This window comes from Equus przewalskii, chromosome 1 (assembly GCF_037783145.1).
Source record: "Equus przewalskii isolate Varuska chromosome 1, EquPr2, whole genome shotgun sequence".
NCBI lineage: Eukaryota > Metazoa > Chordata > Mammalia > Perissodactyla > Equidae > Equus > Equus przewalskii.
In genome coordinates, this window is record NC_091831.1 from 83,048,197 (window position 1) to 83,065,172 (window position 16,976).

General features: G+C 43.8%; 1 long non-coding RNA gene across 1 annotated transcript; it reads left to right on the plus strand.

The window, feature by feature from the left end:
- Positions 1-6,826: 6,826 nt before the first annotated feature.
- On the plus strand, positions 6,827-16,624 carry LOC103557655 (uncharacterized). The gene is made up of 3 exons (XR_011539184.1): positions 6,827-6,974; positions 7,649-7,858; positions 16,377-16,624. It is a non-coding gene; the product is annotated as an uncharacterized lncRNA (long non-coding RNA).
- The last annotated feature ends 352 nt before the right edge of the window (positions 16,625-16,976 follow it).

The window sequence follows — 16,976 nt, forward strand, 5'->3', positions numbered from 1 at the left end:
TGAATCCAGCTCGAGTACTCAGAGCTCTGTGGCCCCAGGCAAGGTCTCAGTCTCGGGGGCTAACGTACAAAATGGAGATGACGCTGCTTTGTGGAGCGGACTTCGGGGAACGTGGAGAATAATAGTGACAGTGAATATTTATTGTTCTCTGTCCTGTACCAGGTCGACAGCAAAGGCTTTACCTGATCTGCCGCTACTCAGTCTTGGGCCCTGTAGGGTGAGCGACTCTAGGAAACTGAGGTTTATTGAGTATCTGGGCTTATGGCCCAGGATTTGCAGCTGAGAGAACCTTAGCGGGGTTGCTCATAAATGTGAGTTTACTCACAATTCCCCCATAAACGTAAATCAGCCATTATGCTGAATTTCTCACATGAATGCACGTGTCATCATTCAGGTGCATGGGGCTCGCAACGCTTGCAGTTGCCCCAGGCTTCAAAGCCAAGGGGCCTCAAGACGATGGGTTTCAGCATTTCCGGGCAGCCCTGGGCCCTGCAGGAGGCCTCGGCTTCTGTTAAAAGGCAAGGAGGGCAGAGAGGCTCTGCAGGGCCTTTGCCTGAGGCTGGCCGAGGCCGCCTACCCCACTGCCAGCCGCAGGGAGCAGGCTCCTGGGGACAAAAATGTCCTGGTGGCTCTTGTTGAGCAGTCCTAGACACCAGCCCTCTGTTCCTTTGGAGAAGTAACACAACTGGGAAGGCCCTTCTGAGAGGCAGATGTGTCCACGCAGTCACTGCCGAGGAGAAAACGGTGCCACCCCCATGGGCCCCCAGGGCCAGAGCGGCTGGAGCCGGGAGTCTCGGCTGTAGCATTGGTTCTGAGAGCCTGGCTGGAGTTTCCAGCGTGTCCATAAGGAGGCAGGAAATGGGTTGGGCCCAGGTTCTATTCCCTGACACGCAGGCTCCCTTGGAGAAATGCAGGGCACACTCTTCTCCCTCCCCGTCATCCTCTGCCGTGCCCCACTGACGAGGCTCACCTCCTCGGCCTCGTACCATGGCCTTTTGTGATCCAGCCATACCCAATGCTGCTGCATTCTGCTGTCCTCATCTCTCCCGATCTATGCTGAGCTGGAGCCTAGGGACATGTCTATTTCCTCTCCATCTCAAGTCTTCCGTGATTTAGTACCTACAAGTGGGCTGTGCCCTCCACCTAGAACTATTTCACTTTCTTCTGACTGAATCCTGCTCAAAACCAGTTCAACGTCGTCTCCTTCAGACGCCTTTTGGGATTCTCCACATGGGGTGGTCTCCTACCCGCTCCCTCAGCCCCCCTCACCCAAAGCCCTGTGTTCCCACAGCACTGGGTGCTACCTCTAGGGTCGCCCTTACACGTGGCCCCATAACACATCTGTTCACATGCCTGGTCCCTGCTAGATTGGCATGTTCTGGGTGACAGTCACAGTATCCAGCATGGGCCCTGGCACACGGTGGTGTTGAGGGCAGGCTGCTTTGTCAGAGTTAAGTAAGGCGTTCCGGTCATCTTTGTTGGGTAACAAACCATCACAAATGTGGTATCATGAAACAATCATTTTCTTAGGCTCATGGACGCTGTGGGTCTGAAACTCAGTCACAACACAGTAGGATGACTTGTCTCTGCTCCACGAGGCCTTCTGCCTCTGCTGAGAAGCCTGGGACAGGCGCAGGTGACTTGATGGCAGGAGGCTGGAATCACCTGATGACCCCTCCACTCAACTCCTACATGTGGTCTCTGCATGTCACCTGGGCTTCCTCACAAGATGGCGGCCTCAGGATTGTCAGACTTCTTTCACTGCCGCTCAGGCCTCCAGCAATAGTGTTCCGGAAAATAAGTGGGAAGGTACATTGCCTTTTTTTTTCCCTATTCTTTTCCACAAGCCAACCAGATTCAACAGGAGGGCACTTGGACCCTGTTTGTCCATGTGAGGGTGTCAAAGTTACATCATAGAAGAGCACGTAGGGCGGATGATATTGTTGCACCCTGCTTTGGAAAATACAATCTTCCACAAAATAAATAGCAGAGACAGTGAAATATGTATACCCAACTGAAATTTTCTTCTCTTTCCTTCTGTAGAATCCCCTTGCCCCAGCCCCAATCTCCAAAATCATCTTTCCAGCACAGGGAGGAAGGCAAGCACCAGTGGGCTCATGTGGTAGAGCTCATGCAGGCTTCCAGAACAATGCTAAAACAAAACTCCTTTGTAAGCGCCTATCTTGTGCGTATTTAAAATATGACATCCCGGACCCTGTGACAAAGAAATAATTCCTTCCACCTTTCCTGCCACGGTAGTTTCCAGAGATTGTTTCTTGATTTAAGTTGAAAAACTGAAAGAAGAACATCAGGTCCTAATCCCCATCAACAGATTGCTTCTGGCCAAGAACCCCCAGGTTCCACTTTGTTCGTTTCTGTAGGAATTTGGACGAGCTAAAAAAGACACTGTTTTTCAACTCAGAATCTCCATCCCGTCCAACTGGAATGAATGTCAGGTTTCAAAAGTGGGGGAGGAACAGCTCAGGATAAACAGAATGCTAGCTGTTGAAATATGCGTTTGTTTATTGAGCAGTTTTAAAGAAATTAAAAATGCCATTGGTCCTATCTCTTTAATTAGAGATGAGACCTGGACGTTGGGCTGTGGAGGTTGGTTGAAAACAGGGCCGTATTGACCTCAGTCTAAACAGAGGAAAAATTAGTGTAAGCACCAAAAAAAGCATTTGATTATTTTTCTTTAAATGTAAATAATATTTTTGGCCAGTAGAGAGTTGAGGACGGGCTCAAACTGCCGGTGCTGCTTTCAGCAAATAAAACCCTGTTCAAGACGCGGGGTAAACTCACCACCAATTTAGTCTCATTTCAAAGCCATCTGACTTATTTGAGCCTTCCGTGTCATTTTGACTGGTCTGGGACCTTTGGGTAACATCTGAACGGAACGTCTATCGACAAATGCCAAAAATAATTTTTAAATATCAACCCTCTAGAATAAGTGATGGAGAGTGAGGCATTCTTGAGAAGTGATGGAAAGATCAAACTCATTTTATTGATTTGGAAAGTAGCTTAACTTCGAGTCCACCCTGCGATGCTGATGTGATGTGATCGAGTCGTACACTTCTCTGGCTTCCTTGCACTCTGTTCCACTGCTGTCAGCAAACAAACCTGCAGAAGACATGACGGTAGCTCTTGTTTAAGAGCATGCCCAGGGGGGCTGGCCTGGTGGCCAAGTGGTTAAGTTCGTGCAGTCCACTTTGGTGGTCTGGTGTTCACTGGTTTGGATCCCAGGTGTGGACCTACTCACTGCTCATCAAGACATGCTGTGGCAGCATCCCACGTAGAAGAGCTAGAATGACTTACAACTAGGATATACAACTATGTACTGGGGCTTCAGGGAGAAAAAAAGAAGAAAAAAATAGAAAGATTGGAACAGATGTCAGCTTAAGGCCAATCTTCCTCAAAAAAAAAAAAGACCACTACAATCAAGATACACATTTCTAGCACCCTCCAATATTCTAATTGTTCATTTAAAGAAAAAAGAAAAGAATGCGCCCATGGTGATCTGGCAGGTCCTTGGCTTTTCCGGGATTTCTCAAGGGCCAGCACCACCGGTCAGCTCAGCCAATGGACAAGGAAAGAAGAGTCCAGAGAAACCTGGTGTCCAGGATGGGAAGCTGACTGAGCACCCAGCGTGGCCTGCTCTCAGTCTGCCTTCTTTTGGTAGCCGTTCTAACCTGTCCTTCAGCTTGTACTTGAATACCTGCCATGACAGATAACTCACTGGCTCCTAAAATCTCCTGTTCCATTGGGAGTCTTTGTTGGGCCACACTCCCTAACACTAAGCTGGAATGTCAGCCCCCTCCGATGAGTGTGGGCCAAAATGAAAGAAAGACAGATGTACCAAGCTGAGCTCATTCTCATTTGCACTCTCCGGTCTTGCTACGCTCCCTGGATCTTTATAGAGGAGTCCAAGGGAGCAAAACAGAAGCATGAGCGTTGCCTGTGGGTCATTCTCCATGTGGGTGGTTCTCTGCTGAGGCACCCGAGCTCACAGGACCGGCACACGGGGACAGCCGCGATGTGGACCAGGCACAGGGGCTGCGAGTGGGAGATGCGAGGCCTGGAGCGTGTCAGCTGGCAGCACGCTCATTGGGCTGTGGGAGAACGGTACCTGAGGAGCACAAACCCCACAGGACATAGAGGATTTCCCTACACACTGCTGCTTTGCTGCACAACAATGAGGTGGATACTTGAGGGAAAAGAGCAGAGGCATTTAATTCATTTTTATGTTTGAAAGATGCTTTCAATATTCAGATCACACAGGGCTGTGGAGGCCTCCGTGCAGATGTTGCTCTTACTTTGTAGAAATGGAAGCCGTGGCGGAGTCTTGGCCAAAGCGTCATACGACCCGGACCACATCGGGAGACGATCATTATGCTTGCTATTGAGCATTCAAAGTATGCCTCAAATGTAAAAACATTGAGAGCCGCAGCTTTATTCATCCATTTATTTATTCATCATTGAACAAATATTTATGGAAGATCTCCTATACATTGGGTATTATTTGTCCTCAGAGTTGGGAACAGAGCAGGGAACAAGGCAGACAAGTCCTGACCATCTGGAGGCTCAGCTCTACCTGGAGGAAGAGAATAAACAAATGCGGATGTATTTCATAGGGAAAAACAGAGCTGTCTTGGGAGAAGGAGAGGGCAGAAATAGAGGAGGGCCTCTTTAGAGACAGCAGTCAGCTACGGAGACACTGGGACAAGAGTGTTTCGGCAGCTCCCTCCAGAGACATTGCAAGTGCAGAAGTCCTGTGGCAGCAATGTGCTGGGCTGTCAAGGACCAGCAGCAAAAAACCCAGTTGTTCTAGAGGAAAGTGAGCAAGAGGGAGAATAATGTGCAGAAAGAATGAAGAGGTGGTGAGGGGCTTCGGAGGCCATTGTACAGATGTTTCTCTTATTTCGTTGGATGGAGGCCACCAGAGAGTTGGCAGAAGAGTGCTCTGACCTGGACTACATTGTGAGAGAACTGCTCTGTATGCTATGAGAGAAATGGAGTGAGGAGAGCAAGGAGGGAACAGGAGTCTACTCCAATCATCCAGGCAAGACATGGTGGTGGTCCAGACCAGGCCAGGCTGGGCCATCCTCAGCTGCAAGGGTCCGTGACAGTGAACATGTCTAGCTGAGCACATTGTCACTGAATTCAATCAGAGTTATTAAAGAGGAAGGTGAGATCAGCTCCAGGCCAGGCAGCGGCAGGGCCTGCCATAGCTCCCGTGTGCCCTTCGGTCCAGACTTCTGTCTTCAGTCCTATTTTCCACCAAAGGGAATCAGGACTCTGGTTCTCAGAGCTTGGGGCAGGAAAAGTATTAATGAGTATGGAAGGTGCTGTTAATGCCAATAAATAAAAATTGACAGTGAGGTTGCTGTTGACAAGACAAAGGAGTCACTTTGAAGAGACCCCATCAACAAATGGATCATGAAAAGGAAAATAATAATGAAGGTTACCTGAAACAAGCTGACTTTGTGGAAGACCGTGAATTCATAACAATACTCAAGAGGGAAGTTAACATAACGTGTGCAAAAGATTTGTTTAACTATACTGCTTTTATTAAGTAGAAGAGTGTTTGTATTTATTTTTTCTACGAAACCCATGTCTCTTGAAAAAGTATAGAGTTATATTTCTCACTGTCTCTGTAGATAAGAAAGAATAAACACAAGGAACTATAAATAAACTACAATAATCCCTCAGATGTGGGTACTAGATCGTGTAATAAGCAGGTGGAAAGAAAGTCAAGCAGTTGACTGCTCTTGCGGTCCTACACGGCAATCAATTAACCAGAGACTCTGACAGAGTGCTCCAAGGTGATTAATTAGCCAAATGTTGCACACACTCCATCTCTCATCCCCGGTAGATGGAACCTTAAGATGACCCTACTAATTATAATGCAATATTGATAACACATGCATAAGTTTCCAATTAATATTTATAGAGTAGACCAATTTATCATAATGACAGGACAATAGTTTAGATATTGCCAACCATAAGAAACTTTTAGAAATACATCACTCCTGGGAAAGACACCAAGTTTCGAAAAACTAAATGTCTGAATTTTAGATTTGAAAGGGCAGGGACTTAAAAGCCCAGATATAACAAATAGGACTTCATTATCTAAAGGAACTCAGCCAGCGATTTGGTTTGGATCACTTTAGACTACACAAACTTGTCCTGGATCAGCATCTGTGACCGCTTCTCTTCCGAAATGATAGATATGCACACAATTAGATTGGGGTCTGCTAAAGTTATTAGTGTATGACAATTACTGAAGCCCTACGTGGGTGTAACAAATGAAGCCTTGGGAATACCATAAGGAACAATAACAACCATTTAAATGTAGGGAATTCATAATTGTGTGACCACTTTTACATGTTAATCACTGTGATTTTGTTTATGTTTGTGTCTTACAATGACCACTAGTCAGAATAGCCTAGGTTATGCTGTGATGATGAGTAGTCTCAAAATCCTAATGACGACACAACAAAGATTTTCTTCTTTCTTATGCTCCATATTCATCATCGTTCAGCAAAGGGCTCTGCTCCACCAAGTCACTCTGGGACCCAGGCCGATCAAGGCTCCAGAGCCTTGCAGTTACATCATCTGGAAGATGTGGCCTCTTCTGTCACTGACTGTGATGGTTTTTAAAAGGTGTCCACAAATTCTTTATCCTTTCCCTTCAAAAAGTGGATACCAATTTCCCTCCCTTTAAGTGGACTGTGCTTAGTGACTTGCTTTTAATGAATAGAATGTTGCAATAGGAATACTGTGATTTCCAAGGTCAGCTCATAAAGGGCATTGTGACATCCACATTATTCTGTCTTGCATAACTCCTTCTGGGGGAAGCCATCTGCCATATTGTGAGGACACTCAAGCAGTTCTATGAAAGGTCTACACAGCAAGGAACTGAGGCCTCCTTCCAACAGTCAGTGAGGAATTAAGGTCCTCATGCCAACAACCACGTAAGTGAGCCATCATATGAGCAAATCTCCCAGCCTCAGTTGGGCCTTCAGATGATGGCAGCCCTGGACGCCATCTTGACTGCAACCTCAGGAGAGACCCTGAGCCAGAGCTACCCAGCTAAGCTGTTTCTGAGTTCCTGACCCACAGAAGCTGTGAGATAATCAATATTTATTGGTTTAAGCCACTAAGTTTTGGGGATAATTTGTAGCAATAGATAACAAACACATTAAGACAAGGCGAAAGAGCATTGGAGGGTCTTGTTCTGGCAATTTAGTGTTCTGGCCCAGAAGAGGCACATTGAACTTCTGCTGTCAGCCCATTAGCCAGAATTAGCCAAAGGATTATGCCAAATTGCAAGCATCAGAGATTCTTCCCATGTGTGCAGGCAGAGAGGAGCCTGAGACACGAACAATTACTATAAGCCTTCACTACAAAGCATGTAAGACCTTAAAGAGAATCTTACATAGTTGACCTGTGCTTTTAATTAAATGTTTGGAAAGTTTGATTAAATAGGTTTATAATAATGTGTAAATATTAGGACATTTTTAATTCATCATATTCATAACTGTGAAAGATTATATTGGAAATGGATAGCTAGAGAAAATGTGGGCTGTTAATATATAAAAATGTTTATGGTTTGTTAAACTCCTAAGATGAATAACCTTTTTATTAGATCCAAGATGCACAAGTATAAGCATTTTTCCTGAACAAACCCTTTTGAACTTCAAAAAAATCTATGAGTCTGGTGAAGAGATGGGTGGATAAAATGTCCTGGCGCTCGCAAAGAAGAAAACGGCAGATTCTGAAAGATAAGATGCTGCCTCTTGGAAAGTTTCTTAGTGGAACCATTAAATAGGAGATGGTAGCATACCTACGAAAGAAGGTGAGCCCACACGTTGATTCTTGTTCACCAAGAACAAGCCATGACAAACCACCTTCATTTCCTCTTAGGCTGGGCTTCTCTATTGGTTAAATTTTAGCAGAACTTATGCAAAGACTTGTTTTTTTACCCTTGCATTACACGACATTAATTCACAGCTAAAATGACACTCAAGGAGTATCAACACGGTTAGAAACATTAAGATGTGTGTTTGATTTCTTTGTAACTGTCCCTCTCTTGATAAGTAACTTGGATAACCCAGAAGTTAATAACACAAAGCCCAGGGGTGTCATTGCTCTGATGGATCATCAACTCATGATTCGAAATGATCCTGTTAAGTTGAGGAATGGTCTGAAGCCAAGTGGAAAGGAAGTATAGTCACCGAGAGCCTTTAACTAGTGGACCAGGGCCACTTTGGCTCTTTGACATATTTCTTTCACAACCTGCCTCATGGCCAGTAGAGGAGGCAAAAATATTCTCTTCTTCCTTCTCTCCTAAGTATAGATGGTCATGGCTCAGGACTTGTCTTTTGTAGGCACACTGCACATCTTACTCTGGTATGTGTGTACACACCCATGTGTGTTTAGCTTCTTTACCTTAAAATGAATGAGAGAGTTCAGTCAGCCTTACACTATTTCCCAGTCATCTTTAATTGCGGATGGACAGAGCTGAGGTCACCTCTGAGCCTTGGAGAACCAAAACGAATTCTCTGTTACAGTTGAGATCAAAGACATCTGCCTTTTGTCAATCTTGGGACACATGCCCAACCACTAATAAAGACTTCATTTTTATTTTCATCTCATTTTGTCTACACACCACTGGACAGAACCCTGGAAGGGAAGAGGGGTAAGTCTCAGGCCTCAATTCCCAATAGGTCCAGATGGAACATAAGGCCAGAGTGTGGCGTGGTTTCTGGGAAAACTAATGTTATCTTAGGTGGCATTGCTAGAATTGCAGAGTCCAGAAGAGAGCAGTGAAATAACCCTTTCTTTGGCAATGGTCAGACTGTAGAAAAACGGTGCTTGCTTCTGAGTTCCACACTCAAAGGAGGTGACACAGAGTGGTGATCAGGATAGTGAAAAATTGGAGGTCACCTGCGGGCTGGTGGAGGAAGCTAAGGCTGTGCAACCTAGGCTGGAAGGAGACAGGTTGATGTCCTCAGACATTTGAAAGATCACAGAAGAACTGGTGTGGACAGAGCCAGCACTATTTATGGGGAGAGAACCCGTCCTGGGAACTGGCTGTGCCAGGAAGATACCCAAATTCAGCACAGGCAAGAATTTTCCAACCGAACTGTCTCAGTTGGTGTTTTCCGGCCCATGGGGTGGTGAGACTCCATCATTGGCAGTGGCCAACCACAGACGTGATGGTCATTTGTTAGGACTGATGCCAAGGATCCTGACCTGGGATAATTAAACTATGGCCTCCAAATTCCTTCCTCATCAAGACTCCATAACCCTGAGTCTGGCTGACTGACACATACAAGCTCACAGGGTAGACAGAGCTAACTCTTCTAACGAAGAGAGCTTCCGTCTATATGGTCAGCATGGTTAATGTGCACCAATATCTAGTTCTCTTCTTTCACTTGCACAGAGGATTATAAATTCTATTCCTGTAAGTTAGATATGGCCATGTAATTAGTTCTTACCAAAGACATGTGAATGGAAACGTCATGTTCCTTCTGGGCCAAAGCCGTTAACTACAGATGCTTGACCTTCTGACTCTCTCTTCATCTGCAAGAGAGGAGTGCTGAGATGGAGAGGCTGAAGGAAGGAAGCCATCTGAATTGCTAAATATGGAGGAGAGCGCCCTGAGGGGTCGCCCAGATCTGCTGCAGACTTTGTGAGAGCCGAAAATCAACTCTTTTTGTGGAAAGCCTCTGAGATTTTTAGGTGATTTTTTCCTGTAGCAAAATTTAGCCTATCCTGACTGATATACTTTGGAAATAGACGGCATGTGAGTTTCCAATAGGAAAGGGACTGGAGAAGCTGGGCAGAGGTCTGATGAGGCGGCTAAAAGGAAAAACCATGAGTCAGATCTCCTGGGACTGTACATTTTCATGGAGCATTGGAGCATGACCCACATTTCTAAAGTTCCCTCTGAGACCCCAAATAGTCCTCCTTAACTGTTAAATGAGAAATGCCCGACTTGAAAGTTGGGAACCAAGAAGGCACCAGAGAGTGAAATGAAGTTAAGCCAGGCTTCTGGAGTTGCCCGCTTGGCTCTCGGCAAAGACCAAAAGACTTCTTTGCGAGAAAAAGCCAACCCCATTTGTCTGCAAAGAAAGCACATCTAGGTTTACACAGAATCCGCTGATTTTGCAAATTGGTTCCACAGAATCCAAATGAGCCTTATTTTATAGATGTAGAAACTGAGGTCTCACGGGTTCCAATGAGCTTGAAACTGGGTCCTCTGGGCACTGTCTTCACACCGGGCCATGCGACAGGATTGCATAATGGCCATATTTCTTCAAAGGAGAACCCAAGAGCACTCCCCAGGCCCCGTGTCGACAGCCCTGGGCTGGGGAGAAACGGCCGCCCCTCACAGAAGCTCGGTTTCCAGAAGGGCTCACCCTTTGCCCTAAGACAGCTTTGATCACGGTGAAGTTTCCACAAACACAGAACGAATGAGGAAGAAGATGATTATGTTTTTAACCTGATCTGCACTGATGAGAAATGAGGCGTAGACAGTCTTCAGCTCACACATTCCCTGAGCGCCCCCCGCTTCAAACAACTGTCATCTTTCCCTTTAAAGACCAGGCTTCAGATGTTGTATATTTTGTTTGCTTTTTATCGCTTCTCATCACATAATTCAGATTTGCTGGTAGAAGTCACTCATGACTTTCCGACACGGTTCAGGAGAGTCCAAGCCCAGAAGGCAGCCTGCCTGCCTGCCCGTCCGCCCCAGTTCCCTGCTTCACTTTCTGCCTGTGTGGCTTTGGGCAAGTTACTTCACCACCACACGCTTCAATTTCCTCATCAGTTAAATGGGCATCATCATAGCATCTAGCCGTCAAGGCAGTTGTGGGGCAAAATGTGTTCATAGATGTAAAACATTTGGAAAAGTGCTTGGCATGTGGTAAGTATTCAAGAAGTAGTATTTATGTTTGACTGAGTTCTTGACTGGAAGCCAAAGAAATTCCAAGAACTGTGAACAGTCTCTGTGTCCTCAGGTCTAGGGGGGTTTAAAATAAGGTAATTCATGGGCCTCCCGCAAAGGCCCTAAATAGCCATCAGGAGAAAAGAAAAAGACGAGACTAAGCAATAATCTGAGGATTATCTGTAAGAAGTTAAGAATGGGCAATAGACAGGAAGCGACCAGCATCTGCTACGGTCACGGTGTCACCTGATCCCCTCCAGCTCTCAGAATGCTGGGAAAAAGAACCGTTTAAATGGCCAATGAGACAGGAGCAGGCCTCTGCAGGGGCTTCCTGGCAAGTTTTGTTTTCTGTTTTAAGTTCTGCACCTTCTTCCTCATCTCGTCTTCCTCCTCCTACTCAGAAAACAAGACTGTCTGTTTCCAATTAGGAAAAGCCACAAGAATCTCAGACACCTGGGGTCCTGACAGCCCCAAGCCTCTGAGCCAGGACCCAGTGCATGAGGGAAAAAACAAAACAAAACTGTAATGTGTTTATGCTCCTCTTTAGTGGGTTTTGTTATTTGTGGCAAAATGCAAACTCTAACCAATACACTAATCATGGCTTCTGTGAACACACACAAATGTTTCAAAAGTGAACAAAAGAAGGAATAGAGGATCATGGGAACTCTAGCGTGCTCACTGCTCCATCAATTCCTCTCTTCCAGTATCCTTGTGAAAATTACCCTCAGGGCATGGGGCCTGCAAATAATGCAGAACCTTCCAGAAACGCAAGGCATGAACAGCCTAATACCAAATAATAGCACTGATATCTTGATCTATTCCCTCAGAAGCCAAAATAATTAAAGGATTTAAGTACAAATACATCAGATAGAGAGATAGATGAAAAAGCTAAATAAGAAGAAGCAAAAGTTACAAAAAGTCCTGTATACTTAAAGCAAAAATAAGGTACCACAAAAAGAGAACAATAAACAGAAAGACCTCTTGAGATACACACAATTGCCGGGACAACAAATTCATTAGGCATTCCAGAAAATAAAGAGGGAGAAATCTCACAAAATACAAAGCAAAAGGAAAAAATATATACATCCAAAATTGGAAGAACAGCAATTTCAGAAAGGGACAATGGAGAAGATGGAGGGGAGAAAATTGCTAAAGAAATAATGCAAAAGAATGCATTTTGAAAGGAAAAAATGTGCAAAAGCAGAGAAAAATAGTTGTTTTTCTTGCCCCTTCATAATGTCTAAAGCTAATCAGAAGGTGATAAAGCTGATATACTCTTGAATAAACTTAGTTAATCCTTTTGAAAATCATTTTACGTTAAGAACCACAAGAAAAGTCAATTCCTTTAACCCAGATATCCCTTGTGTAGAAATTTCTCTGAAAGATATAATTCCAAAACAAGAAAATTCACATACGCAAAGATGCTCTCTAAAATACTAATTATAATAAGAAAAACTGGAAACAATTTAAAATGTTTATTAATAAAGCAATGGAAAAGAAACTGAAAAGATAAAAAGGTAAGTGGCCAATAAACACATCATGTTATCAAAGAAGTGACAAAGAATTGACAATTGTTGTGACAGTGAGTTGTCAGTTTTATCCATCAAATAGGCAAAATTTTAAAAGAATAACGTCCAATGTTGTGGATGAACACAATTTCATGCTCTATTGGTGAGAGTGACGATGGGCCCAACATTCCCAAAGGATATTTTTAAAAATCTTTAGGATAAAACACATTCATTTCTACTTCTGAGTGTTTAACATCAGGAAATTATTCAGCAATCATACAAATGTGTACCTAAGGGGAATTAATAGCATTTACAGTAGCAAAAAGCTAGAAATGAGGCACGTCCTTCAGCAGAGAGCAGGGGCACTGGCGAGAGCCACATCCTGCGGTGGTACCTCATGGATTCAGCGTGCTGCTGTCGCTCTGTGTGGGTTCATGTCATGCTCTATTAAGCTTAAAATGCAAGTGATGAAACAGTGTGTCATGTATGACCCCATTTGGATGAATATATATCATATATAAAGGGTAAATATGCATCTTGAAAGTGTTTGGAATTATATATATCTTAACCGTAGCAGTTGCTGTCATGGACTTCCAGAAGTTTTGAGGAATATATATTTTTTTAATTTTCAGAATTGACATCTTCTTTACAATGCATTGCCATTTTAATCAGAAAATAATGAACACAGTCATTTTGGGGGTGGGGGTATGGATAAAGAATGCCTTCCCACTGCCAACTTCTCAGCCCCAACAATGCAGAGAATGGAGAACAGGCTTCTCGGATGCGCTCGTCTTAAAGCCATGAGGCTGGCTAGCTACCTGGGCGTTTCAGTGCCAGATCAATACTAGCCATTTGAAGTCCAGTCATCACTTTTGGAAGATTTCCTCTCACATTTAACTATGTTTGAGCAACGACCCTGTGTAGGTTCCACTCACTCATTTACTTAGAGGTACTTTTTTTTTAAAAAAAGATTTTACTTTTTTTCCTTTTTCTCCCCAAAGCCCCCCGGTACATAGTTGTATATTCTTCTTTGTGGGTCCTTCTAATTGTGGCATGTGGGACGCTGCCTCAGCGTGGTTTGAGAGCAGTGCCATGTCTGCACCCAGGATTCGAACCAACGAAACACTGGGCCGCCTGCAGCAGAGCACGCGAACTTAACCACTCGGCCACAGGGCCGGTCCCAAGAGGTACTTTTTATAACTGGTTGATCTTGGAGTCTTCATCAGGAATTCACATAACTTAAAGTGACACATCCTTTGCTAAGCTTTACTAAGGCTTTTATGACTAACACGAGCATTTAGTAACACCTATTCTACATTTTCCAGCCTAGAATTATTGCTATAATGTAAAAATCTTGGGCCTGGAACACCCTCTGTCTATTGATAAAATAAATCCCAATTTACGTCCTCACTCATTAATTCTCCAAATATTCTTTTAATTTGCTTTTGTGCCTGACACTTTTAGGAACTGGAGATATAATAATGTTATGGGTTGAATTATGTACCCCGCCCCAGATTTATATGTTGATGTCCTAACTTCCAATAACTCAGAAACTGACCTTATTTGGAGATGGGGACTTTACAGAAGTAATCAAGTTAAGGTGAGGTCATTAGAAGGGGCCCTAATCTAATCAGACTGGTGGTTATATAAAGAGGATGAATTTGGGAAGCCAGGCACATGGGGAGCACGCCATGTGAACATGAAAATGACCATCTATAAGCCAGGGAGAGAGACCTGGAACCACCTCTGTCAACATAGTGATTTTACACTTCTAGCCTCCAGAACTGTGAGACAATACATTTCAGTTCACGGTGCTTTGTTACAGCAGCCCCAGCAAACCAGTACAGATGGTGAACAAGCCAGGCCTAGGCCTAACCCTTAGGCAGCTTCCCATGCAGTGGAGGAGATTCAGCAGCCCTATTCGCACATGATGAAAGCTGGCAGAAGGTGGGACAGACAGGATGACTTGTTCTTCAGGCAGGTGTCCTGGTCAAACAGCTGTCCAGCTCTCCAGAGACAGAGTCTGGGTTTCAGTCTGGCCGAGCATTTATACCTATGGCTCTTTAACTAAAAGGCAATGAAGACAAGCTTCACTCCAGGTATCAGAGAATAAAGCCTTGAAAATGTCATCACTTTAGGCTTAAAATTTAAACTGACCAGAAAAATGAAAATTTTTCAAATCATGCATCTGATATAGCGTTGATATCCAAAATATATAAAGAACTCATACAACTCAATAGCAAAAAACAAACGACCCAATTAAAAAATGGGCAGAATATCTAAATAGACATTTTTCCAAAAAAGACAGACGGCCAACAGGTACATGAAAAGATGCTCAACATCACTAATCACCAGGGAAATGCAAATCAAGGCCACAATGACACATCACCTCAGAACCTGTTAGAATGGCTGTCGTCAGAAAGACAAGTGCTAACGAGCATTGGCGAGGGTGTGGAGGAGAGGGAACTCTTGTGCACTGTTGGTGGCAATGTAAATGGATGCAACCACTATGGAAAACAGCTTGGAGGTTCCTCAGACAATTAAAAATAGAGCTTCCATGTGATCCAGCAATCCTACTTATGGGTATATATCCAAGGAAAGTAAAAACACTACTTCGAAAACATATATGCACCTCCACGTTCACTGAAGCATTATTTACGATAGCCACGATATAGAAACAACCTACGTGCCCACTGACGGATAAATGGATCAAGAAATTGCGATATACATAATTACACTGGAATATTATTCAGCCATAAATAAGAATGAAATCTTGCCACTGTGACAACACGGATGGACCCGAGGGCATTATGCTAAGTAAATAAGTCAGACAGAGAAAGACAAATACTGTATGACCTCACTTGTATGTGGAAACTGAAAAAAGCCAAGCTCATAGATACAGACAACAGATTGGTGGTTGCCAGCAGTGAGGGGAGGGGCTGGGGGAGAAATGGGTGAAGGGGGTCAAAAGGTAGAAATTTCAAGTTATAAAATAAATAAGTCCTGGGAATACACTGTATAGCATAGTGACTATAGTTAATAATACTGTATGGTATATTTGAAAGTTGCTAAGAGAGTAGATCTTGAAAGTTCTCATCACAAGAAAAAAATTTTTTTAACTTTATATGCTGACAGATGTTAACTAGACTTATTGTGGTGATCATTTCACAATGTATACAAATATTGAATCATTATGTTGCACACCTGAAACTAATACAATGTTATATGTCAGTTATACCTCAATAAAAAAAATAGAGAAAATATTACTCCCCCAGGACTGGGTGAAGGATTAAGCCCCCTTCCCGGGAGCTCCTTTCACGCGCCTGTACGTCACAGTTAGAGCGCAGGTGCGTGCAAAACAAACTCAGAGGCAGCCTGGGCAACTCCCAGCTGCTGAGCCCGTGAGGATGTTGATAAAGGATGCTGTTCCCCGCCCAGCACAGTGAGTGCTCAATTGCAGGCCACAGGGACACGAGTCTCAAGTCTCAGCAGCATAAGCTGAATTGTGCCTCCTGAATAGCTGTCATGGTTTGTTTATATTAAGGTCAGTGTAAGCCATGTCACATGATCATGTTTTCTTATTCTTACTGGCTGCTTAGAACCTCAGAAACATCTTTAAGACCCTTTTGGCAGACGTATGGGACCTTGAAGTGCACATTCCCTACTTCATCTTATTACTTCTACCCTCTTAACCCAGACCAACTTTTATTTAAGCCACATCAATTTTCATGAAACACTTCCAGTAATTGTTTATGTGAAGAGAGCTATGGATATTTAAAATTAAATATACAATTTAATTGACTCTGGAAACCACTCAAATGTATTTTGTTCAGTTATTGAAAAGATATGACATCATGGACAAATATTCATATTTATTCATATTTAATGTTTTGTTTGTTTTATTTGATGTTAAGGAAAGGAAAGCTCAGGATGGACTTCTCTTTCCAGCTGTGTCCCCATCAGCCGTTGATGGAAAACAAAGGAGGAGCAGCTCCAGGAGCCCCTGAGAACAACTATGGAGCCACTCAAGGGGGCAGATCCAGGCTGCAGTCATGGGCCTTCCCAAGCCCAGAAAGTGGCTGCTAGTTCACTGTTCTCGCAAGCACTTGGATACACTTTCTTTGATGTCCCTTCTTTTCTACAAGAAATGGCCATATCTGCAGTTGAGTAGCTTTCTTAGCCTGATTCCTGCCTAGAGATATTTAGGAATTCAGAGGTCTTTGTGCAAATTTCACAATCTCAGTTCCTGCTACAGCAGTGTGGTTGTTTAGATCCCCTGAATGAATCTCCTCACTGAGACAAATACAACAACAGGTGCAACATAAGAAACACCTTTAAATGTAATGCTGAGCTGGCACAGAAGCTAGAAATCCACAGAACGACTTGGAAATATCAGGCACCAATCCTGGTTCTGTGAGATCTTAAACTTACAAAATTTGGAGGACCTCCAACAAAAGAATACTAAATTTAAAAAACAAAATGAGGTGCAGTATCTTGGAAAGAGTCTATGCAAA